The sequence below is a fragment of the Cupressus sempervirens genome, chromosome 10 (genome assembly GCF_028749045.1).
Source record: "Cupressus sempervirens isolate cs-2001-9-10 chromosome 10, ASM2874904v1, whole genome shotgun sequence".
Classification (NCBI taxonomy): domain Eukaryota; kingdom Viridiplantae; phylum Streptophyta; class Pinopsida; order Cupressales; family Cupressaceae; genus Cupressus; species Cupressus sempervirens.
The window spans coordinates 322,491,458-322,519,339 of record NC_143127.1 but is presented as its reverse complement, the minus strand read 5'-3'; positions in this window follow the sequence as shown (position 1 = coordinate 322,519,339).

Genomic DNA, 27,882 nt, shown 5'->3' with positions numbered 1-27,882 from the left:
GAGAAGTCCAGGGTGAAGGGCTTAAGTTGGGTTCAAAAAATGTATTGAGAACCTTGGAGTATGGGCTCCATTGTATGCCATAACATTTCATATCTTGCTGGGGGTGATAAGGAAAGTATGGTGTAGAAATGAAGTTTGAGGAGTTACAGCTGATGGTAGTGGGTTTGGATGAGGAAATGTGGAGGCCCCGAGAGGGCATTAAATGGTTCATTTATGATAGCCCCGAGAGGGCATGAAATTTGGTGAATTATGATAGCCCCGAGAGGGCATGAAAATTGTTTATTGCAAATATTGTTTGGTATGGCATGTCTCCATTTTAGAACACACCTTCACCCTATGTTTATGGTTTCATCTATGAAGCCATTGTGAAATAGTCTTGGGGGGAAATTGTTCAAGTTTGAAATGTAATGTTTATGCATTGAAAGATTGTATGTGTATCCCAGTTTGAGCCTTGTTCCCTAGCACGGGGGTGGTCTCTTTGAGGCCTATGGTTGGGTGGAAAGCACCCATGGTCCTTGTTATTTTGTTGTGTTGCATATGCAGATTTGTGTCCAAGGGAGCAATGGAAATGGCTTGGAATTATCATCTTGCAGATTGATGTTGGATGAGAAAACTTGACATTGTGCCCTCATTTGTGAAGGAGGATTCACCAGCTTGTTCATGTTCTCAATGATCATGTTGGACAATGTTCATGCTACTCATTGTCCATATCTTTCAATGTCCATGTTCCTTATGATTTTGGAAAGTCCCTTATGTTGCCCCATTGTGATGGAAGGAGATTGTATCATTGTTACCTAATGTACGTGTAGAAGAAAATATTGATAAGGTTGTATATGCATGTTTCATTTGGAGTTTATATTGTTATGAAAGCATTGGTATGAGTCACATATTTGCGTTGACATCATTGTTATCATTTGAAAATGTGAAAGAAAGTTTTCTCCTTGTGGTATTGTAAATGACTAGTTGATAATAACAATCCATAGATGTTATGTGATACCATTGATTGTATAAATTTAAAACTTAGTAGATTGCTTACAATGTTGTTATGCACTCAATAATTTGGTGAGGAAGCAATGTTGATAGATAATGAGGATATGGTAATATACTAATTGTCACATTAATATATATTGTAATGATTAATGAATGTGTGTACATTGGTAATGAGGATAATAAGTAATTCTGATCCCCTTCCCTTACATGCTAAAATCACGACCTAGTCCATATGATATAACTGATAGACCCTAATAGAATATTAGTATCAGAGGCTTGTTAGGATATGAATTACCTCACTAATTTATGAGTGTTGTATCTTGAACTTGCTCGTTTGACTCATGACGCTAACTTGAAATAGACTGTCATCCAATCTATTTGAAAACCACCTATGACTAAAATGTTAACACTTTCACACTATTCACATGAGTCTTGAACTCCTATTCAATGATAACCTTGTTTTACAATATGTAATTTCTTATGCGACATCATAAGCTAAAAAAAAAAAAAAAAAATGTTGTGTTTTTACTAGTAAAATTTAGGGCATGACACATGATCCACGATAAATTGAACAATACTAGATACTAAATTAATATGTATATCATTGTGCACATAAATGATAAAAATATATATCAAAATACATGTATCCATAGAAAAAATTTTACACAAATATATATCAAAGATCATGTATCCATAGACAAAGTACTCAAATATATATATCAAAATACATAGATCCATATACAAAATGTGGTTGATCCTGCCATCAGAATGTGTATAATATCAATGTTTCTATATACAATGTGGCATATGCCATCTCAAAATGTCTCATGATGCATCCTACAAAAATTATACTACCCTAGGGTGCTGGTGGATGATCAAAATGCAGCCTCTTCGCTGCACTAGGTGGATCAGATGCCTCCTACATAAACAAAAAAGGAAAACCCAAAGTTAGACTACTAAATTTATATGATTCTACGTATCTAACATTGAATTACTCAAATGCATAATGATCTTTTCTGTATTGGAGATTAATACTATCAAAATTTCATAATAAATACCTCTCTCATAGACCTCCTGCGCCGGTCAGGAGTCCTCTCGTATGCCCTCAAAAATGTTGGTACCTCTGTGATTGTGGGCTGTATATGTTCAAATACCTTTGTCAGATGAATCTACAATTTAAACTATAACATTATAATTCATATCATGCTAAATTTATAACATATTTAATCATGAATTCAAACTACAACTTACTATTGTAGGCTCCTCCTCAGGAGTGAGTGGTTGCGTCATCAAATCTACATAACTGTCTCGTCGAGCCTCATGTGCACTAGGAGTCTCCTATGAGATACAAAATAGTAGTTGTTAATATCACAGAAATTAGTTTTGAATTTATTTATGAAGATAATTGGTGCAAGAGCATCCCATGCTCATCAGGGGAACATTGAAGATCCAAGGCATTACAGAGGTCATGGAACATCTCTTGAAGTCAATTGGACAATCCTTGCACCAATTATGGCTCATGGAAGCATACAAAGTTATAATGTTGGACTCATATGTGGAAGAAAGTTGTAATTGGGCATGAGATAGCATTTTAGGATTTCATATGGTAGATGTGTCATTTGATAGGTTCATGTAGGTTGTCATGATCATATCTTGTCATTAGACAAGTCAAAACGTTCTAGAATTGAGTTTTGGGGTTTGAACAAGCAGGCCCTAGTTTTCAAGCCATTTTAAGGAGGGTTTTGATGTTTGGGTGTTTAGGAGTGTGACCAAGATCTATAATCTTGAAAATCCTTAGTGTGTTGGTCCCTTTGTTGAAGCCTTGGTGTGTCTAATTCCTCCTTGTGTGTCCCAGAGTTGAAAGGTACATAAGTGGTGTCCAGAGATTTCTTGGTGAGGAAAGAAAGAGAATCAGTGAGTTGGCCCTTGGGAAGGAAGAAAACTTGTTGTGAAAATGCCTCCTAAAAATCAAATGGCTAGAGAACTTGAAGAATTGAGAGAAGAGTTGGCAAAAGAGAAAAGAGAGAGGAGAGAACTTGAAGCATCTAGAGTGAGGGAAGAAAGACAGATGAGAAGAGAGAGGCTGAAGCTTATTGCAAGGATAGAATCCTTAGAAAAGGAAAGGCAAGAACCTAGAGGAGAAGAGGTTAGAGGAAGAAATCATGGAGAGAACCATGAAGAAGAAGAGGTTGGTAATGCAAGGCAAGAGCATGAGACAACAGATGATCCTGAAGAAAGGAGATTTATGAGAATAATTAAGGCAGTACAAGGTAATGGTGGGAAGAACCATATTGATTTTCCAATATACCAGGGAAAAATGGATAGTGAAGAAGTGCTAGGGTGGATAGAGGCCCTTGAGAACTACTTTGATCTTGAAGACATAGAGGCAGATAAGAAGGTAAAAGTAGCAACAACAAGACTAAGAGGAACATCACTCACTTCGTGGACTAGTGTTCAGAATGAGAGAGAGGAAAGGTGGTGCAGGGCACCTAACCTATGTGGTAGGGGGGAACAAGTATCTCTATTGCTGGACACCTTGCCACTCCATGAAAGCGAGGATTCAAGTAGATTAGGAAGTTGGAATAAAGGTTTGGTCCATATTTTACAAGTCGGTCTATGTTTTGTAATAAAGGCACATGTAAGGCCCACAAGCAGTTTGATGTGGTTATAAACCAAGTGACTCCATGGGACCAAAAGGCCTTAGAATAGGGTGTTTAGAGTCTAAACAGTATTAGCAAAAAGTGGTTTTTTGTTTGTTTTATGGTTGGGAACGCCTATATGGTTGTTCCAACGGTCATGTAGACCTTTATATATGTCATATGTGATCTCAGTTGAAAGGGGGAGATCAGAGTGTATGGTGGTTTGGAGAAAAAATAATAAAAACTTCAATTTTCTGGAAATTTACTTAGTTGCATTTAATAAATCCATATGACCAATTTTGAGTCAATGGAATAGTTTAGAAAGTTAGGGAATGCATAAAAACTATAGTTTGAAATTTGAATTTCAAATTCAAACGGTCATATTAGTTTTGGAGGGAAAGTAGTAATTTGGTATTTGTTTGATTAAATAAACCTTTGTAACCAACTTGGTCGGTTGGACAAGTGCATATAAGCCTATTTAAGTTGTAATGAACATATGCAAGACATGAATCATTATTGGTACGAAAAAAATCATAGAAATTGTATAGAACAACAATCATACTTTCCTCTGCATCAATTAAAAAAATAAAAAATAAATGATACTTATACATACAATGGGGCTCCCTGTGCTAATGAAAATCCCTGATGATCTAGGACGCCAAATCTGTATAGGATCATCGCCAGTAGCCACACCCTATATACAATAAATAGTGTAATTAAATGAGATTACCACAAACATTTTACAAGAATGCATCAATATTTAATCAATTAGAAAACATCTAATTACCTTTCCTTTGTCAATGCATGCTGGCTCACCCCCCGCACTTTGTCCCCCCGGGGCAGGTGGTATTTGCAAGATAAAAGAAAGATTAGCAACCATATATGCTACAATATCAAATAGAAAAAAGAAATGCGAACACAATATAATGTACTGTAGATGTCTCAAGGCCAAATGAAATGGCCAAGAGTGTAGCATCATCTATCTGTCTGAGCTCCTCCTTGGTCATCAACTAAACATGAATGAAGATCACATACATGTAAAAGTCAGTATGGCTTAAAAATTAAAATTACTCTATTATAAAAATTAACTTTAAATCACATATGTCATAACAAAAAAATGTATACACGTACCGACACTGAAGGAGTCCATGCCTCTACATTCCCCTCCTCTCTCGCATCAGGGTCTGTAGCCTCTGCACGTGCATCTAGTGTATCCTCGTCTAATACAAAATGATACTCAGAAAGATCACCTATGGGACCTAGGCAAATATTCTTGCATGTAATGCAAGTGTGAGGCACACAAACATGTGATGAGCTAGCCGATGATGAACTGGCACCAACATCATCAACACGAGGAGGCAAGACTGACCTAGCCTGAGATATCATTAGGCTACTCAGCCTATAAATGGCTCTGATGGTCTGAGAGCTAGCCTCTGCCATAATATTTGGATGCTACACTCGAGGATTGGGGGAGATATCAGGGGGGGGGGGGGGGGGGGGGAGAAAGTGCCAAGTTTCTTCCGCTAGGAAGAGGGTCTATCCTGAGGAGCTCCTAGTCCTAAGCCCATGTTGGGCTTCATGCTCCAATAGTTCACTTTAAGTTTCAACACAAATTTTGCATATAATTTTTTAAGGAAATAAAATGGTATGTCTAAATTTCCATGTGGAGGTATATCAAAGACCATCCACCAACGGTCCCAAAAATTTGCACGTATGGCATCATTTGTGCACCATTTAATCGATAGTTTGGTTTTTTTTGGGTCAACTGGTATACTCATTTTTGGGTTAGCAAAAAAGCTTGCCAAATCGTCTTTGGTTATGTTGAGGGTCGCGACCTCATCATAATCCAAACCATCATCAAACATCTAGTGCATTTCATCACGCCAATGAAGAGCGGCATTTTGTTGGTTTGTAAGAGTTTCAATGTTATACACTATGGTGTTTAACGTGGATAACATAGGAGCTAGTGCAAGTACATTATTGTATGTTCTATGCAAACCTCTCAACTCAGTGAGATTTTCATTTATCAAATCCTCAATTCGAGGAGGGTTTTGAGGAGGTAGAGGATCATTTGGTGGATGGTTTTGTGGGGATACTGGATCGTTTGGTGGTGGGTTGCAAGGAATATTATTCCCTACCTCAGTGTCATCATTTTGATCAGCCATTCCTATTGAATTGCAAAACGTAATATATATTAAAAAAAAATCTAAATTTTAACCATTTTTGTCAAAAAAACCCTAGATTCAACTAAAACAATCAAAATCTTGTTAAAATCTATTAAATTTAGGTTAAAAATGAGTCAGGGGGGGAGGAAACATACCTGATATCTGATATTCGATTTGCTATCTGATATCCGATTTATTATCTGATATCCGATTTGCTATCTGATATCCGATTTATTATCTGATATCCGATCTGACTGGCCCAAATTTGCGTGAAAATAAGGGCTGCGGGTCTGTGATTTTGTGTTTAATCCATCCATAGGTATCGGATATCCAATATTATAATATATATAATATAACATATATATTACATTTTATATATTTTTATATTATATTTTATATTTATTATATTAATTTACAATATATTATAATATAAAATATTATTATTATACTATATTATTATAATTTATAATATATTATACTTTTTTATTATATATTATATTATAAGATATTACTTCTTATTATTATATTATATTATATATATAGATATATTATATTACATTACTATATATTATAATATATGAAATATTATATTATATTATTATAATATAATATGTTATTATAATATTATTATTATACTATAATATTATACGATTATAATATAATAATAATATTATTATTATATTATAGTATAATAATTATAATAATAATAATATTATTATATTATAGTATAATAATAATTATAATAATATTATTATATTATAGTATAATAATTATTATAATAATAATATTAAATAATATATCATACTATTATATGATTTTAATTATTAGTCAGATATTGGATTTAAAATCGGATATCCGATATCAAATCGGATATCCGATATGATATCGGATATCTGATAAGGCTCGGCTTAACCTTCTAGGTTTGGTTCCTGGATAGGTAAAAAAAAGTCAGAGCAGATTTTGAAGCGCTTTTAGGCGTCTTCAAACTCTTTTTTTTTCACATCGCCACTTTTTGGCACACCATGATCCTACACATACCCATATGTTCATTACAACTTAAATAGGCTTATATGCACCTGTCCAACTGACCAAGTTGGTTACAAAGGTTTATTTAATCAAACAAATACCAAATTACTACTTTCCCTCCAAAACTAATATGATCGTTTGAATTTGAAATTCAAATTTCAAACTATAGTTTTTATGCATTCCCTAACTTTCTAAACTATTCCATTGACTCAAAATTGGTCATATGGATTTATTAAATGCAACTAAGTATGGAACTTTCCTAATACTACCCCATATGGCTCTTTTGGCCATTTTACATCATGTTGCCCTTAGGTCCTTACTAGGACTTTTATGACTTTTGTCTTTCAAAGTAAATTGTTTATTACATAATTCCATTATTGGTTTTAATATATCCCAATTAACAATCAATGACATCTTTGATCCTCTATCTTCATCTGGTACCAAGGCTCTCTTAGATGATTTAATAGGTGCCCCTGCACCAAACACCCCACCTTCAAAGCAACTCTTGTCCCAAGAGTTAAGGGGTACTATCTTCTTTCCTCCCATCCTTCTAGAGGGATGTTTTTAGCTTTGCACTTGCAATGTATTACCCTGCACACCTGCATACAAATCATTAGAAATAAAAAGCATTGGATCCTTGTTACCAGTCATGGTAACCTTACTTCCTGCTAATTGTGAATAGTCATGTTTTATCCTTGACAAAGGCTGAATAACTTGTTGTCTGAGGTCATGCTGACCCTATCTCTTATCCTCCATGGATATGTTCACTTCTTTGTTCACTCTTGTCACCAAAGGACACCATACTATTCCTATCATCACTCCTTTTACTGTCACTATCTGCTTGTAAGCAGAATTTTGAGTTTTGTCTTGAACAATCTCATCCTTCATAACCAAAAGAGATGGCTTCAGTGGCAGATTTGTCATATCATGTTTACTCTCCCTCTGCTCCTGCAAGTCCACAAACTCTTTCTTTCCAAAACAAATAACTCTTTCCTCATCATGACCAATGAAAGGATTTAGCTTAAACTTCACACCATCTTTGTGTACTATATAAACATTTGATGAGCCAAAATGAATAGTGTTCCTTGAGGCTTGCCAAGGCCTTCCAAGGATTACATGGCAGCATTTCATTAGAATGAAATCACATATAACTTGATCTTTATATTCTCCTATAGAGAAATCCACTATTTCTTGCTCCCTTACAACAATATTTTATGCATCACTGACCCAAGATGCCCTATATGGTCTATCAATAGGATACTTTTTCAATCCTAGTTTATTTACCATTTCATAAGACACTAAATCATCAAAGGAACTAGAGTCTATTATCATCTTACAAATCTTACCATGGCTCATGCAATTTGTCCTGAAAATGGATGGTCTAGTCTCCTTTTGCTGCTACATTTATGGTCCTCTTCTCACCATCAAAGATTCTCCTTCAAGTTCAGGGTCTGCATTATCGTACTTCTTTTCTTCCTCTTCTCCTTGGGTCAAGGTGACTCTCCTCTCCTCCTTCCTAAAATCCACACCTTTCTTAGGGCACTTGTAGGATTGATTGCCTACTCCTCCACATGTGAAGCATTTACCTGTGAGAACACTATTACCTCTTCCACTTCCAAATCCTCCTCCCCTGAAACTTCCTCTTGTCTCAGATGTAATCTCTTTTCCTTTATCTTTGTCTTGATTGTTTCAAGTGTCAAACTAACTTCTTACACCTCTTCCTCTCATTGTTCCACCTCCTCTCTGATTTGCTTGCCTCTCATTCTTTCTTTTCAACTTCTCCTCTGCTCGGATTGCCAACTAAAAACATTCTCCAAGTGTCCTTGGTACATTCAATCCTATTTCATCTTGAATATTGTACTTGAGGCCATTAATGTATCTAGCCACCTTCTCATCTTTATCTTCCAGTTCTCCCCTAATACTCAGGGTATGGAATTGCTTAGTATAGGACATGACATCCATATCCCTCTGTTTGAAATTGTTCCTTCTTATCTTTATTTGGATTGCTAAATCAGATGGAAAGAATTGATTTCTCACCATGGTCTTCATTCTCTCCCAATTTGAAATCTTATTCAATCCCCTTTTGATGCAGATTCTGCAGCAACTACCTTCCACAAGCCAATAAATGGCTGTCACAATCCAACTTAGGATTCTAAGACTTCTCACAAGTCCTCTTACCCACTCCAGGTATACTCAACCTCCAAGCCAAACAAGGAAATCCCACTTCAAAAGCCTCACCAACTGTCACCAGAAATGGAGACAATCATGGACATACTATTCCAACCCAAAATCATCAATTTGTTTGGTTCCACCAAACTCTCAACACACCTTTGCACTTCTAGGCCTACAAACCTTGTAGCCTTCCAATTAGCTTCTTTGTACTTTTCTCCCAGTATCCCTTAATAGAATAGGAACTTCTCCATAGGTCCAAACACCCTTCTTGGCACCTACTAAGAATCCAAAATCTTTTGGGCTGATCTTGCTCCAGCACCCTGCAAACTGCTTCTTGGTACCTAGGCCTAATTGATCAAGTTAGGCTAGGGCTTCAAGGAAGAATGGGTAAGGTGGGTTCCCAAGACCCAAAAAACTTAAGGAAATATCCAACATAGTCAATGCATCTAACTCCAACACTCAAACTAATCAGAAGTGCCTGCATCCATGACTGTCACCAATTACCTTGCAAAAATGGGTCAAGCACATGGGCTTGCTTGACCTAGGGTCAACTTGGAAAAATAGTTTCCCTTCTCTCCAGGCCTCCAACCTCTGGTATTATGTTGCCTAGTCTCCTAACTTGAATATCCCTTAGTTTTAGAGGGTGCCACCAATGGGAATGCAAGTTAGGGATGCATTTGTGGAAGGGTCTAGGAAACAAGGCTTTTCAAACCACCTTCTACTAAAATGCAAATAACTTTTAAACCCCAACTCCTTTTTGAGTCAAATCAAAACCAAAAGTTTCCTAACTCACCTTGAAACTATTTCATACACTTAGCAATCATAAAAGTTTCATAAGGATCCATACCAGTGTAGCAATCGAGTGATTACCAGTAAATTTCTAGAAAATTGAAGCTTTTATTATTTTTTCTCCAAACCACCATACACTCTGATCTCCCCCTTTCAACTGAGATCACATATGACATATATAAAGGTCTACATTACTGTTCAAACAACCATATAGGCCTTCCCAACCATAAAACAAACAAACAACCACTTTTTACTAATATTGTTTAGATTCTAAATACCCTATTCTAAGGCCTTTTGGTCCCATGGAGCCACTTGGTTTATAACCACACCAAAATGCTTGTGGGCCTTACATGTTCCTTTATTAAAAAACATAGACCATCTTGTAAAATATGGACCAAACCTTTATTCCAACTTCCTAATCTACTTGAATCCTCGCTTTCATGGAGTAGCAAGGTGTTTGGAAACATATATGCTTGTTCCCCCCTACCACATAGGTTAGGTGCCCTGCACCACCTTTCCTCTCTCTCATTCTGAACACTAGACCACCAAGTGAGTGTTGTTCCTCTCAGTCTTTCTTTTTCTACTTTTACCTTCTTATCTGCCTCTATGTCTTCAAGATCAAAGTAGTTCTCAAGGGCCTCTATCCACCCTAACACTTCTTTACTATCCATTTTACCCTGGTATATTGGAAAATCAATATGGCTCTTCCCACCATTACCTTGTACTACCTTAATGATTCTCATAAATCTCCTTTCTTTAGGATCATCTGTTGTCTCATGCTCTTGCCTTGCATTACCAACCTCTTCTTCTTCATGGTTCTCTCCATGATTTCTTCCTGTAACCTCTTCTCCTCTAGGTTCTTGCCTTTCCTTTTCTAAGGATTCTATCCTTGCAATAAGCTTCAACCTCTCTCTTCTCATCTCTCTTTCTTCCCTCACTTTGGATGGTTCAAGCTCTCTCCTCTCTCTTTTCTCTCTTGCCAACTCTTCTCTCAATTCTTCAAGTTCTCTAGCCATTTGATTTTTAGGAGGCATTTTCACGACAAGTTTTCTTCCTTCCCAAGGGCCAACTCACTGATTCTCTTTCTTTCCTCACCAAGAAATATTTGGACACCACTTATGTACCTTTCAACTCTGGGACACACAAGGAGGAATTAGACATGCCAAGGCTTCAACAAAGGGACCAGCACACTAAAGATGGCAAAGACTCCTATGATGACGAAACCTACAACTTATCTAATCCCAAAAGACCTTGTTGATTCTCTGATACCATTTGATGTAGAGGATCGAGGATCTAACCACCTTTCAAATTCAAGGACAATATGGACCCAACCCCTATGTTTCAATGGTGTTCCCAAATGCACACAATGCCACCAAAGACTCCAAACTTGGATTTAGATTCACCAAGTGTTCCCTCCACCTTTAAACACCTTAAAAAACTTAAACCAACATGTTTCTAAGGTTTCCAAACCCACAAATCTTTAGTAGATACAAAAGAGACCAGTTTTGCCCTTTACTAGGCTATTCTCTTCTTTGGATCAGCAGACCTTGTTTTCTTAATTTTTCTCCCAAACTTTCCAAAACACCAAGAAAATAAAATAACTTTTAAGATATCCTTTTTTGAGTTTTATAACATATCCAAAAATCATATATCACTCCTTTGGAAAGATTTTACGGAACAGGGCAATTTGTCTTAGAATTAGGCCTAATTAGACCACTTTTACAAAGCAAGTACCCTTCAAACTTGAAATCTTACTTAATACTTTTTCATAGTCTCTATTAATGATCTAAATAAAAGGATTTTCAAGATTATAAGTCTTGGTCACACTCCTAAACACCCAAACTTCAAAACCCTCCTTAAAATGGCTTAAAAACTAGGGCCTACTTGTTCAAACCCCAAAACTCAATTCTAGAACTTCTCCTTCAAAATTCACCATGAATTTACAGATATAAGATGATATTACCACTCATTCCAATATCATAAAGCACTTACAAAATAAAGGATTCTTCAAGTTGCTCTTGAAAACCAAGCACTTTCATTCAATTTTCTGAGACAGTCCATACAAATCTGACCCTCCAGGTCATACAATCACAATTTATAAGTTTCAAGGGATGGTTAGTAACCCCATCAACCACCTCCAATCAATTTCATTTGTTAACTCTTCATAAAATTTAAATTATGGAGTTTCCCTCCAAAAAACACATAACCATTACTATTCAAATTTCTAACTATTAAACTATGCTTTTAATGGGCTTATTGAACATTTTGACTTGTCTAATGACAAGATATGATCATGAAAACCTACATGAACCTATCAAATGACTCATCTACCGCATGAAATTCTAAAATCCAATCTCATGCCCAATTACGACTCTTTTCCACATATGAGTCCAACATTATAACTTTGTATGCTTCCATGAGCCATAATTGGTGCAAGAATTTCCCAATTGACTTCAAGACATGCTCCATGACCTCTATAATGCCTTGGATCTTCAATGCTCCCCTGATGAACATGGGATGCTCCTGCATCACTTATCTTCATAAATAAATTCAAAACTAATTTTCGTGATATTAACAACTACTATTTTGTATCTCATAGGAGACTCCTAGTGCACATGAGGTCCAACGAGACAGTTATGTAGAATTGATGATGCAACCACTCACTCCTGAGGAAGAGCCTACAATAGTAAGTTGTAGTTTGAATTCATGATTAAATATGTTATAAATTTAGCATGCTATGAATTTTAATGTTATAGTTTAAATTGTAGATTCATCTGACAAAGGTATTTAAACATATACAGCCCACAATCAGAGAGGTACCAACATTGCTAAGGGCATACGAGAGGACTCCTGACCGGCACAGGAGGTCGACGAGAGAGGTATTTATTATGAAATTTTGATAGAGTTAATCTCCATTATAGAAAATATCATTATGCATTTGAGTAATTCAATGTTAGATACATAGAATCATATAAATTTAGTAGTCTAACTTTGGGTTTTCCTTTTTTGTTTATGTAGGAGGCATCCGATCCACCTAGTACAGCGAAGAGGCTGCATTTTGATCATCCACCAGCACCCTAGGATAGTATAGTTTTCTTAGGATGCATCATGAGACATTTTGAGATGGCATATGCCACATTGTATATAGAAACATTGATATTATACACATTTTGATGGCATGATCAGCCACATTTTGTATATGGATCTATGTATTTTGATATATATTTGAGTACTTTTTCTATAGATACATGATCTTTGATATATATTTGTGTAAAATTTTGTCTATGGATACATGTATTTTGATATATATTTTTGTCAAATTTTTATGTACACAAAGATATACATATTAATTTAGTATCTAGTATTGTTCAATTTATCGTGGATCATGTGTCATGTCCTAAATTTTACTAGTAAAAAAACAACAATTTTTTATTTTCTTTGTAGCTTATGAAGTAGCATAAGAAATTACATATTGTAAAACAAGGTTATCATTGAATAGGAGTCCAAGACTCATGTGGATAGTGTCATCCAGTTGTCAAACTTTAGTCACAAGTGGTTTTCTAATAGATTGGATCACAGTCTAGTTCAAGTTAGCATCACAAGTCAAACGAGAAGTTCAAGATACAACACTCATAAATTAGTGAGGTAATTCATATCCTAACAAGCCTCTGATACTAATATTCTATTAGGGTCTGTCAGTTGTATCATATGGACTAGGTCGTGATTCTAGCATGTAAGGAAAGGGAATCTGAATTACTTATTCTCCTCATTACCAATGTACACGCATTCATTAATCATTAGAATATATATTAAGTGAAAATTACTATATGGTGTGGAAGTGTAGTATATCTTAATCGATTAAACACATGTATCTAGAGAATTTAGATTTAGTACTCATCACATGAGCACCCTTAGTCAAATAATAAAATGTGTACTTATCTACCACACTATATCGGATCTAACCATTGGAAATTAGAAAAGATATGTCTCAAAGGTAGCTTTGAAGTCTACATGATGGAGAAAGGGCCACTTGCATTGATAGTATCAATCATTCAACACATTAGTTACACAACTTATGGAATAAACAATTTGTTTTATGTGCCAAATGTGTATCATGTGCTTGCATCCATATCTTACTGGCTACAGGTCCTCTCGAAGATTGGACAAATATTGAGTCATTTTCTCCCTCTTTACTCTATTTAGTCATCCTTATGCATTCTATCAACATTGCTTCCTCACCAAACTAGCACTCACTACAGTTTCCTAAACACAAAAATTACTATTTCAATACATAAATTAAACTCACTCTAACAAAAGACAATTACTAACTATCTAGCTCATCAACTACTAACTAATCTAGCTACATTGCCATGCTTTTACATTTACTATTTTAATTACTATAATTACTATACTATTACATTTACTTTTTACATTATTACATCTAATTATTCACCATAAGATCACTTTCTCACTATCAATATTATTATTATCAAAGCATGTTAAAATTCAAAGTAGTTTCATAGTATGAATTAGTAAGCACATAAAATGAGGAACTCTTAGTAAGTCTAAAGGCAAATTCAAAGTACTTAACTCAATAATAATTCATGATCTATATTTAAACACATCCTACTACACCATCGTATTGAGTGTGTCAATTTAAATTTGTTAGATGAATTGTTTATGCAAGGATTAGGTGCAAGCGTATAAATAAGGTTTGTATATAACATACCTTGTCATTCTGACATATATGTATTCATCATTTCATGTAACTAACATAGTAAAATGTGGTGTACATGAATCATATTATCATTAATTAAACATAGGGTACATGAGCTGACGAGCTAGCTCTAATGACATGCCTATTGACCCTTATTACATACTAGCTAACTAATGCTTTATTCCTACACTACATTTTCAAATTGGTATATATATTCTATCGACTTTGATATTCTACTAATATCTTCAATTGAATCCACAACATTCATTATCTAACTAACATTCCCTCAAGACAAATATGAAATTTACTTGACATTAAATCCAACATCTACATAAGTTTGTCATGCATTCAATTCTATCTAGTAACTCTTATCTATCAATGTGCTTTATTGACTAGATAAAACTAGATTTGAGTTATTATTTTAATCCACCATCCATCCTTATCCTTGATTCTCCAATCCCATCATTCCAACAACTTAATTCATATTAGCCCTATTATATTTACATCCAACTATCCTAATTTATAGTCTTAACACTAATTTAATTAAACCCTCTATACTTAACATCATGTTCAATTATATATGCATTCTCATAAACTTATTTATTTCATTTAATTTATTTTTATATATTGAGCTTTTCCATTACCATATGGTTTAATTGTTACATGTTTCTAAATGAGCCCCTTGATATAAACATTGCCCTTAAACTAAGGTCAAATACACTAAGTGTCATTATCCTCTATTCAAGACTTGAAATGATTAAATAATTATCTGATAAAAATAAAAACAAATCTAAAGGGTGAATCTCCTATCTATCTTAAATCCTCATCATTCCCTAACTCTTAAAAAGGCCACATTTCTTCCTACAAGTGGTCCCCACAAGGTCCCACGTGGGTCATGTGCAGAATTTTGACTAATCCAAGCCTTAGGACATCTTCTTCCCATCCCTCCAATCAACAATCCTAATGTGAACAAGTCATATTAAATGTCAACTTGACATTCTCCTAAGTACAAATCCCTTGGGATTGCTATCCCACTCCCCCTTAATTTCAAGTCGACTACCTATGCTTGGGAACATGTGACCACTGCTGCAAGAAATTTCAAGTCGACTACCTATGCTTGGGAACACATGACCACTACTGCAGGGAGGGGACGACTAGTGCATAAGACAAGGATGTGACATAAACCCTTTCTCCTATGCACCCAAGTATATTAATGGGGATGAAACCCCTTTTCAAGAAGGAAAGCTCAAGGATAAAAGTTTTGACATGACATGTCAGAATGAATGTCATATTTAACAATACGCCTTGGGAATGGAGAAAACTTTTTGCATTATGATGGCTTAGGAAATGTTGGGGGTTACTACAAAAGGGCGGTCAAGATCAATCTTGGCTTTTATTTTATTTTTGAGTTAAATATTTAAATTTGTCATATTCTCTAACATGCACACTAATATGCCTTCATTTATTTAATTACTAATTTATTATTTGAGTGTTGGATATGACTTAGAGGTCACAAGATTGTAATGTGTACCATTCTGTCACTTAGGAAATATATTAGTCTAGGACACTCATTAGTCTCTATATACTATTATTATTTTTATTTTTATTAGATAGCAGTCTGGAATCTGGGAATATTCTTTAATATTTTATTGCTCTATATTAAGGAAGGGATTTATTTGCCTTTACCATACATTTTCTAGAGAGGAAAATGCATGCGTACAGCAATGTATCTCATAGATTTTATTATGTCTTCTCTTACAACAAACTTCATTTTGTTATATTATGAAATTAATTTGATGATTTCCTTGCTTAGAATTACATTAAGCTTGGTAGTTAAAATCAATGTTATCCATGCATGTGATATGAACATAAAATTTTCCTTCCAAATTATTGAGTGCACAACAAGATTGTAAGCAATCTACTAAGTTTTAAATTTATACAATCAATGGTATCACATAACATCTATGGATTGTTATTATCAACTAGTCTTTTACAATACCACAAGGACAAAACTTTCTTTCACATTTTCAAATGATAACAATGATGTCAAAGAAAATCTGTGACTCATACCAATGCTTTCATAACAATATAAACTCCAAATGAAACATGCATATAAAACCCTATCAATTATTTTCTCTACACGTACATTAGGTAACAAATATATAATCTCCTTCCATCACAATGGGGCAACATAAGGGACTTTTCAAAATCATAAGGAACATGGACATTGAAAGATATGGACAATGCGTAGCATGAACATTGTCCAACATGATCGTTGAGAACATGAACAAGATGGTGAATCCTCCTTCACAAATGAGGGCACAATGTCAAGTTTTCTCATCCAACATCAATTTGCAAGATGATCATTCCAAGCCATTTCCATTGCTCCCTTGGACAAAAATCTACATATGCAACATAACAAAATAACAAGGACCATGGGTGCTTTCCACCCAACCATAGGCCTCAAAGAGACCACCCCCATGCTAGGTAACAAGGCTCAAATTGGGATACACATACAATCTTTCAATGCATAAACATTACATTTCAAACTTGAAAAATTCCCCCCCACAGCTATTTCACAATGGCTTTATAGATGGAACCATAAACATAGGGTGAAGGTGTGTTCTAAAATGGAGACTTGCCATATCAAACCATATCTGCAATAAACAATTTTCATGCCCTCTCGGGGCTATCATAATTCAGAAAATTTCATGACATCTCGGGGCTATCATAAATGAACAATTTAATGCCCTCTCGGGGCCTCCACATTTCCTCCTCCAAACCCAGTACCATCAGCTGTAACTCCTCAAACTTCCTTTCTACACCATACTTTCCTTATCACCCCCAACAAGATATAAAATGTTATGGCATACAATGGAGTCCATACTCCAAGGTTCTCAATACATTTTTCGAACCCAACTTAAGGCCTTCACCCTAGACTTATCTTCCCTTCCCACAAGGGTGAGTGTAAGTCCCACACCCATAACAATACTCAAGCACAAAACAAGAAAACAAAACCAAGTAGAAATAAAACAAGAAATTTTCAAGAGCACGTCACATTTTCACAACACAATATCAACACCCATAATACAACAAGGAAATAGACAAAATCCAAACCTCATATTCACAATACTCCACACAATAAAACAATATGCACAATGGTGTCACACTAATCTACATGGAATGAACACCATTCAAGCACTCACATGAATGCTACTCCACAATGCAATGCATACTCCATTGATAACCTCCACACTTGCATATTTGCTTAACCATGCTAAAAGAAAGAAATGGAAAAGAAGCAAGTTTGAGATACCAACCTTGGTCCAAGCTAGGGTAAGGATAGTTGTAGTAGAGCTCCCCTAATCTCCCTCCAAAACCTAACTGTCTCTAAAATTAGAGAGTGGGCAAACACCCCACTAGTTTGGCCAAGACCCTCTAATAAAGCCTTCCCACTAAATTATTTTAGCAAAAACACTAAGCCATTCCATCCTTAAAAACTTCTCTCCTCTAACGGTTCATTGATAGCCCTCACGAGCTCTAAGTTATGACCCTCAAAGGATCGACCTCAAAATGCACTTAGAGAACCTTGGGGACTCCTCGGTATGGGGTGGCTGCAAATGATGGATGGTCTCCGTGGCCAGAACAAGGGTGTGACTAGGGTTCACTTGCCCATCTAAAGCTAATGGCACTGACGATTTGATGCCAAGATCAGCGGTTTCAAAGTTACACTGTGGTGCACCTATGAACTGAGGCACACTGCGAGTTTTGGCATCGAGCGAGATCGCTGTGCCAAATCCAAACAGAATGGGATCTCTCAAAAATGAGATAGGTTATTTTAGGCCTCAACATCAGCGTCTTGTAGCATTTGATAGTTTATTGATAGGACTTATGAGCTCTGAGTTATGACCCTCAAAAGATTGACCTCAAAATGCACTTAGAGAACCTTGGGAACTCCTCGGTACAGGGTGGCCATGAATGATAGAGGGTCTCCATGGTTGGAACAAGGGTGTCACTATGGTTCACCCACCTACTCGGAGCTAATGGCACTGACTTGTACCTATTAGGAGTTAGATTTTGAAAAGTTGTCAAGAAAGGTTGACCCCTTTGACTTGTATCATGAAAGGTTGCTTTGTGCCTTGCTTGATTGTTTGAAGACTACTCCATGTGTCACTATCTTTCTAAAAAAAAATTTAAAAAAATAGAAAAGAAAATAAAAAATGTGTTTTGGTGAAAACCATTATCTTATCCATGAGATTCCCTATTTTACTTTCTCATTCACTCATAGCCTTCATATCCAACTTCATATCATGTCATTATGCATGTGCTATCTTGCTTATTGGCTTTAATTGCTTATCCTACATGCTATCTTCTTTCATGAATTTCATGGCTTATCCCAAATGTGCTTCATACAACTTTTCAATATGAAAGTCTTTCAAAACATTATACAATATTATGACTCTTTATGCTTTCCAATGCTATGATTGGTTGCAAAATGGAAGAAATCAAGTATTCTAATTGTTCATTTGTACTTTCTAGAATTTTCTTATTTGATTAGTTTGATAAAAATAGTTTTAATAATCATAATGACAGCTTTATGTCAAATAAGGAAAAAACCAAATTTGTAATAAGATATCTGCATGCAATTATCTTTCATATAGTTATAAATGCTCTTAAAATTATCCTTATAGCCTTGTACACATGCAAATATGATTTGCAAGAACTTGTTCAATATCTTCCTCTTATAATTCCTTACAAAGAACCTACCAAAATACAAAAACCATATACAAAAAAAGTACACATTTTACATCATAAATTTTAAAAATTCTCCCCAATACCACCCCCCTCCAACTCTTCATGATGTACCTACATTCCAATATCACAAAAAAATTAGTAACTTATTGTATTAAACAAGATAATCATCAATTCATTAAATCATTATGAAGAAAATAACATAAGAATTATATATACCTAATCGAGTATTTCAATAGGGTCCTCTCTCTATTTTAGGATCTCCAACAGAGCTTCATGATCAGCATTAGCAATAGTAAAATGTTCTTTTACTTTTGGTCTTCCTTGATGCTTCAATAACTTTAAATTTGTTGCTATAATAAGATGCGAATATATGAGAATTACTTTGTGCTTCTGATAGTCTTCGAATGTAGGAATTTCGTTCCTTCTAAGCATGTATGTCCATAGCCATGTTCCAGAAACAACCACTGAACCAGTAGGATATGTGAATCCATCATCATCTATGATCGATTGTGCAATTTTTTGTTTGCCTCTTACACAATGTACTAACCAATAATCAGATTTCTCATCATTCCCTTGTGGTGCAACCAATGCAAAGACATTTCCTGGTTGAAGTAGATCTAATAGATGATTATGCTCAAGTAAACTTTCCATGTCATCATTTTTAATAGAGGGTATGATAGAAAATGGAGTAAGATAATGTGGAGCCCATGTTTCCACCCACTCACTTGACTCACAGTGATCCCAATCACACTGAAAACAAGTACGACAAAAAAAAGCTAGTTGTCATGTCCAAATGGTCCATGTACTAGAATCAGAGCTTCGAAATGAATGCATTTTTGATGAGTCTCTCACTATAGCACAATTTGATCTATGCTAAACTACACCAATCAATAATGCTACAAGCGTCAAGAAGCTCTATTGTTGAAATCTTTAGTTGCTCCTTAACTAGAGCTCTCTCCACACATGCCCCTACTCCATCATGTTCCCCTTTTCCAGGGCCGGACTCAAAAAAACTCCAAATATGAGGCACCCCTCTCTTTACGTGCATCCTACACAACCAATAAAACATGTAAGAATTCTTGAATTGACCTATACAGTTATCTGACCAAATGATATGTCTATCCATAGAAATTACATGTTCATGTAAGAAATAAAAAAAAATCTCAAAAAAATGTTGCACAAACTCATGAGAGTGAACAAAAATTGCAATCTGAAAGGAGTTGTAATATTGAGATTGTGTCTCATTTTGAGGTTGCAATGTGTACTTCTCAGCAAAATCAACAACTGATATAATAGTGCCAATGGGACAAGTCTCCTTACATGTTCTAAATTGTTTATCCAACCACTGAGACTTGTGACTATGTCTTGCATACTTGTAAAATAGATTTGCCTTGAAATTTGAAATAAAATTAGCCACACTAATATCTTTTCCAACCAATTCACATCTAGAGCTCTCACTCCCACTCTTCAATGTGTATTTCATTGTTTCATATACCCTTTTTTTTAGTATTGTCTTTCAAAGATCTTGTTCGCACCCCTCATGGAAACATGTGTCAAACTTGGATAAGCCACCACATTCTGAACACTTCTCAGTTAAGAAAGCATTTCTATAAAAAGAATAACCATCAACTCTATGACATAAGAGTTGATCTAGCAAGTCTCTTGATGATTTTGGAAGCCCACTAGCCCCACAATCCTCCAACATTTCTTTACTATGCAAGGTAGAATAGATGGTGCATAATAGTTCATGGTGCATAGAAAACTCAACATGATATTTGCAACAACATGTATTTCAAATTTTGAGTGGCATACAATAAAATGGCTTCAAAGATTCAAAAGACCTTTGTGATATATGAATACTTGGATGACTCTCTCTAAATTGTTTGAACAACATAGTTTGACTTACCTCAAAATGGTGTTTAGGATGTGGTGTGCGGTCTCTAATGCCAACTCTCAACTTTAAGACATCTTTAGCATTGGGTGATACTCGTGAGTTTGAGTGCCAAAATTTTGTAATTTCTTCCTTCACATCATTGGATAGGTTCTTATCAAAATGTAGAAGTCTCCCACCAAATGCCCATGTTTCATTTTGAAGAGGATCATCAATTTTCTCTCATTGACTAAGTGCTCTTCTCAAAGTAGTATGATTTAGATTCAAATCAATACAAGTTTGTCTCATATATCTACCCTTTCTCAAATTATGACTTACCAAAGAGGTTGTAATGAACCTTCAAGCAGCTCTATTATCCTTCTCTCTGCTATTTTTCCCAATACTATTGAGAGCACTTAAAAGATTCTTCACGATAATGGCATTTCTTTCCAACTTTTTATTGGCACAAATCTTCAATTTGAAAAGCATAGGTCTCATCTTTTGCATCTTTAATAAGTACATGAAAATATAACATTTCTCTACCACTATCTTGTTGCCGAAAAACATCTAATATAGTCTTAAAGCCCATAACTGAATGGTTCTTTCTAATTTTTTTCCTTCCAAACTAGTAATAATCATTTCATCAATTTCAATTATCCATTTTGATGTTTTAGAACCTTCATGTCAATTATAATTAGGACATATGTAAGGTTCTTCTGCATTAGGTTCATGTGCATTGTCATCTTCGACATGGTCAATTATGCAATTTCGATTATGACTTGGTGGCATTTCTTCTTCAAATTTTTCATTCTCCAAATTTTCAATTTCTGCATTATCATTTTCAATAGGTACATTTTCATTCCCCAACTGTACATATTCATTATTTGACTCTATGATTTCACCTTCGATTAATTCATCGTCAACTTGACTGATATTTAGCATACCTTGTCTTTTTCTTCGGTGTTCCATTTTGTCCCTTTCCCTATATGTTGCAATGTCTTCATTGGATATCTTTCTTTTGTGTTTATCCTTTCGACGACTGCTGCTCCCCATTCAGATGAAAAATTCAAACACCTAATGTTATATTTTTGAATTTTTTTTGATTAGTTGGGCCCCAAAACATAACTTTTTCCAGAACCCATGAAAAAAGAAGTGAAAAAGTGATGTCGTCAGATCTGCAGGGACAGGAAATTATTGGGAATTGGTGACAGTAAAATCAGATATCTGATTTTGTAAAGTGAATTTTTGAGGGGAAAACTTGCTATAATTTCCCTCCTTTGCCATAATTATATTAATATTATGAAAATCATTGGAGGGAAACCGACTTTCGTTTATTACTAAGCTAATAGTATAGTAGTATTAATATAAAATAGTATTAATAGTATAATAGTATTAATATAAAGTATCAATAGTATTAATATATAATAGTATAAATGTATAGTAATATTAATATATAGTATTAGTATCGCTATAGTATCAATATTATTACTATAGATATAATAGTGTAAATATTTAGTGGTTATTTATATTATTATTATTATTATGCTACAATATAGTATTAATATATATATTATTATTATAGATATAATAGTATTATTATTATTACTATAGATATAATAATATTAATATTTAATGTTTATTTATATTATTATTATTATTATGATAAAATATTATAAATAGTGTATATATATATATATATCCTTTCACTTTTTAACCCATATACATACGAAAGATTCGAATATGTCCCTATGGGTCCTAGGACCCCTTGGGACATATGTCATCATTTAATGGGTCAAAGGGGGTCATAGGTCACCCTATGCTCCCATTTGACCCATATGAACAATTCAAAATTTCCCTAGGGGTTCTAGGACCCCTAGAGACATATGTCATCATTAAATGGGTCAAAAGGACCAATATGAATGATTTGAATATGTCCCTAAGGGTCCTAGGACCCCTAGAGACATATTCAAATCGTTCATATGAGTCAAAGGGGGTCATAGGTCACCCTATGACCCCTTTTGATCCATATGACGCATTCGAATATGTTCCTAGAGGTCCGAGGACCCCTAGTGACATATATCATCGTTTAATGGGTCAAAGAGGGTCATCATAAGTCACCCTATGAACCTATATTACCCATTCGAATATGTCCCTAGGGGTTCTAGGACCCGTAGAGACATATGTCATCATTTAATGGGTCAAAGAGAATCATAGGTCACCCTATGGACCCCTTTAACCCATATTACCCATTCGAATATGTCCCTAGGGGTCCTAGGACCCCTAGGAACATATGTCATCATTTAATGGGTCAAAGGGACCTATGACCCCCTTTGACCCATATTACCCATTCAAATATGTCCTTAGGGGTCCTAGGACCCCTAGGGACATATGTCGTCGTTTAATGGGTCAAAGAGGCTCATAAGTCTCCATATAACCCCCTTTGACCAATTTCAACAATTCAACTATGTCCATAGGAGTTCTATGAACCCTAGAGACATATGTCATTATTTAATGGGTCAAAACCTTTGACCCATAGGAATGATTCAAATATGTCCCTAGGAGTCCTAGGACCCCTAGGGACATATGTTGTTGTTTAATTGGTTAAAAGGGGTCATAAGTCACTCTATGACCCCCTTTGACCCATATGGGCCATTCAAATATGTCCCTAGGGGTCCTAGGACCCCTAGGGACATATTTCATCATTTAATGTGTCAAAGGGGGTCATAGGTCACCCTATGACCCCCTTTGACCCATATAAATAATTTGAATATGTCCCTAGAGGTCCGAGGACCCCTAGGAATATCGATCATCATTTAATGGGTCAAAGAGGGTCATAGGTCACCCTATGAACCCCTTTGACCCATATGAATGATTCGAATATGTCCTTATGGGTCTTAGGACTCCTAGGGACATATGTCATAGTTTAATGGGTCAAAGGGTGTCATAAGGCACCCTATGACCCCCTTTGACCCATATAAACAATTCAAATATGTCCTTAGGGGTCCCAAGACCCCTAGTGACATATGTCGTCATTTAATGGGTCAAAGGCGGTCATAGGGCACCCTATGACCCCCTTGTACCTATATGAACGATTCAAATATGTCCTTAGGGGTCCTAGGACCCCTAGGGACATATGTCATTGTTTAATGGGTCAAAAGGCATCATAGGTCACCCTATGACCCCCTTTTACCCATATGAATGATTTGAATATGTCCCTAGGGGTCCTAGGACCCCTAGGGACATATGTCATCATCTAATGAGTCAAAGGGGGTCATAGGTCACCTTATGACCCACTTTGACCCATATGAACGATTTGAATATGTCCCTAAGGGTCCTAGGACCCCTACGGACATATATCATCATTAAATGGGTCAACGGGTGTCATAGGTCACCCTATGACCCCCTTTGACCGATATGAACGATTCGAATATGTCCCTATGTGTCCTAGGACCCCTAGGGACATATGTCATCGTTTAAGGGGTCAAAGGCTACCATAAAGCACCCTATGACCCCCTTTGACCCATATGAATGATTCAAATATGTCTCTAAGGGTCCTAAGACACCTAGGGACATATGTTGTTGTTTAATGGGTCAAGAGGGTCATAGGGCACCCTATGACCCCCTTTGACCGATATGAACGATTTTAATATGTCCTTAGGGGTCTCAGGACCCCTAGGGACATATGTTATCATTTAATGGGTCAAAAGGGGTCATAGGTCACCCTATGACCCCCTTTGACCCATATGAATGATTCAAATATGTCCCTAAGGGTTTCAAGACCCCTAAGAAAATATGGCATCATTTAAAGGGTCAAAGGGGGTCATAGGTCACCCTATGACCCCATTTGACCCATATGAATGATTTGAATATGTCCCTAGGGGTCCCAAGAACCCTAGGGACATATGTCATCATTCAGTGAGTCAAAGGGGGTCATAGGTCATCCTATGACCCCTTTTGACCCATATGAATGATTTGATATGTCCCTAGGGGTCCTAAGACCACTAGGGACATATGTCAACATTTAATTGGTGAAAGGGTGTCATAGGTCATCCTATGCTCTCCTTTGACCCATATTACTCATTCAAATATGTCCCTAGGGGTCTTAGGACCCCTAGAGACATATGTCATCGATTAATGGGACAAACAGGGTCATAGGTCACTCTATGACTCCCTTTGACCCATATAAAAAATTTGAATATGTCCCTAGGGGTTCTAAGACCCCTAGGGACATATGTCATCATTTAAAAAATCAAAGGGATCATAGGTTACCCTATGACCCCCTTTGACCCATATGAGCGATTCGAGTATGTCCCTATGGGGCCTTAGAACCCCTAGAGATATATGTCATCCTTTAATGGGTCAAATGATTTCATAGGTCACCCTATGATCCTCTTTGAGCCATATTACCTATTCGAATATGTCCTTAGGGGTCCTAGGACCCCTAGGGACATATGTCGTTATTTAAAGGGTCAAAGGGACCTATGACCCCCTTTGACCCATATTACCCATTCGAATATGTCCTTAGAGGTCCTAGGACCCCTAGAGACATGTTGTCATTTAATGGGTCAAAGGGGGTCATAGGGTGCCCTATGACCCCCTTTGACCCATATGAATGATTCAAATATGTCCCTCGGGGTCCTAGGACCCGTAGGGACATATATCTTTATTTAATGGGTTGACCTATGACCCTCTTTAACCCATATTAACCATTATAATATGTCCCTAGGGCTCCTAAGACCCCTAAGGAAATAGTCGTCGTTTAATGCGTCAAAGGGGGTCAATGGTTGACCTATGACCCCCTTTGACTCATATATATTAATAATATATATATCTTTTAATGACACGCTTTAACCCATATGGGCTATTCGAATATGTCCCTAGAACCCCTAGGGACATATGTCATCATTTAATCGGTCAAAGGGGGTCATAGGAGACCCTACTGAGACCCCTAAGGACATATGTCATCGTTTAATAGGTCAAAGGGGGTCATAGGTCACCCTATGACCCTCTTTGACTCATATGAATGATTCAAATATGTCCCTAGGGCTTTTAGGACCCCTAGGGACATATGTTGTCGTTTAATGGGTCAAAGGGTGTCATAGGTCACCCTATGACCCCCTTTGAACCATATGAAAAATTTGAATATGTCCCTAGGGGTTCTAAGAACTCTAGAGACATATGTCGTCATTTAATCGGTCAAAGGGGGTCATAGGTCACCTATGACCCCCTTCACCCATATGAACGATTTGAATATGTTTCTAGGGGTTCGAGGACTCCTAGCGACATGTGTCATTGTTTAGTGGGTCAAAGAGGGTCATAGGTTATCCTATGAACCCCTTTGACCCATATTACCCATTCGAATATGTCCCTAGGGGTTCTAGGACCCCTAGAGACATATGTTGTCGTTTAATGGGTCAAATAGGGTCATAGGTCACCCTATGACCCCCTTTTGACCCATATTACCCATTCGAATATGTCCGACCCCATTTGACCTATATTACCCATTCGAATATATCCCTATGGGTCCTAGGACCCCTAGAGACATGTCATTTAATGGGTCAAAAGGGGGTCATAGGTCACCCTATGACCCCCTTTTACCCATTTGAACGATTCGAATATGTCCGTAGCGGTCCTAGGACCCCTAGGAACATGTCATCTTTTAATGGATCAAAGGGGGTCATAGGTCATCCTATGAGCCCCTTTAACCCAAATGAATGATTTGAATATGTCCCTATGGGTCTTAGGACCCCTAGGGACATATGTCATCGTTTAATGGGTCAAAGGGGGTCATTGGGCACCCTATGACCCCCTTTTACCCATATGAACGATTCGAATATGTCCCTAAGGGTCCTAGGACCCCTAGGGACATATGTCATCATTTAATGTGTCAAAGGGGGTCATAGGTCACCCTATGACCCCCTTTGACCCATATGACCCATTCGAATATGTCCCTAGGGGTCTTAGGACTCTTAGGGACATATGTTGTCATTTAATTGGTCAAAGGGGACCTGTGACCACTTTTGACCCATATGAACTATTCTAATATGTCCTTAGGTATACTATGACCCCTAGGGACATATATCATCGTTTAATTGGTCACAGGGGGTCATAGGTCACCTTATGACCCCTTTTGACCCATATGAACGATTTGAATATGTCCGTAGGGTTCTTAGGACTCCTAGGGACATATGTCGTCATTTAATGGGTCAAAGGGTTTCATAGGTCATGCTATGACCCCCTTTAACCCATATGAATGATTTGAATATGTCTCTAGTGGTTATAGGACCCTCAGAGACATATGTCATCATTTAATGGGTCAAAAGGGGTCATAGGTCACCCTATGACCCCCTTTGAACTATATGAACAATTCAAAATGTCCCTAGGGGTTCTAAGACCCCTAGAGACATATGTCATCGTTTAATTGGTCAAAGGGGGTCATAGGTCACCTATGACCCCCTTGACCAATATGAACGATTCAAATATGTCCCTAGGGGTCCTAGGACCCCTAGAGACATATTTGAATCGTTCATATAGATCAAAATGGATCATAGGTCACCCTATGACCCCTTTTGACCCATATAACCTATTCGAATATGTTCTTAGGGGTCTGATGACCCCTAGCGACATATGTCGTCATTTAATAGGTCAAAGAGGGTCATAGGTCTCCCTATGAACCTCTTTGACCCATATTACCTATTTGAATATGTCCCTAGGGGTTCTAGGACCCCTAGAGACATATGTCGTCGTTTAATAGATCAA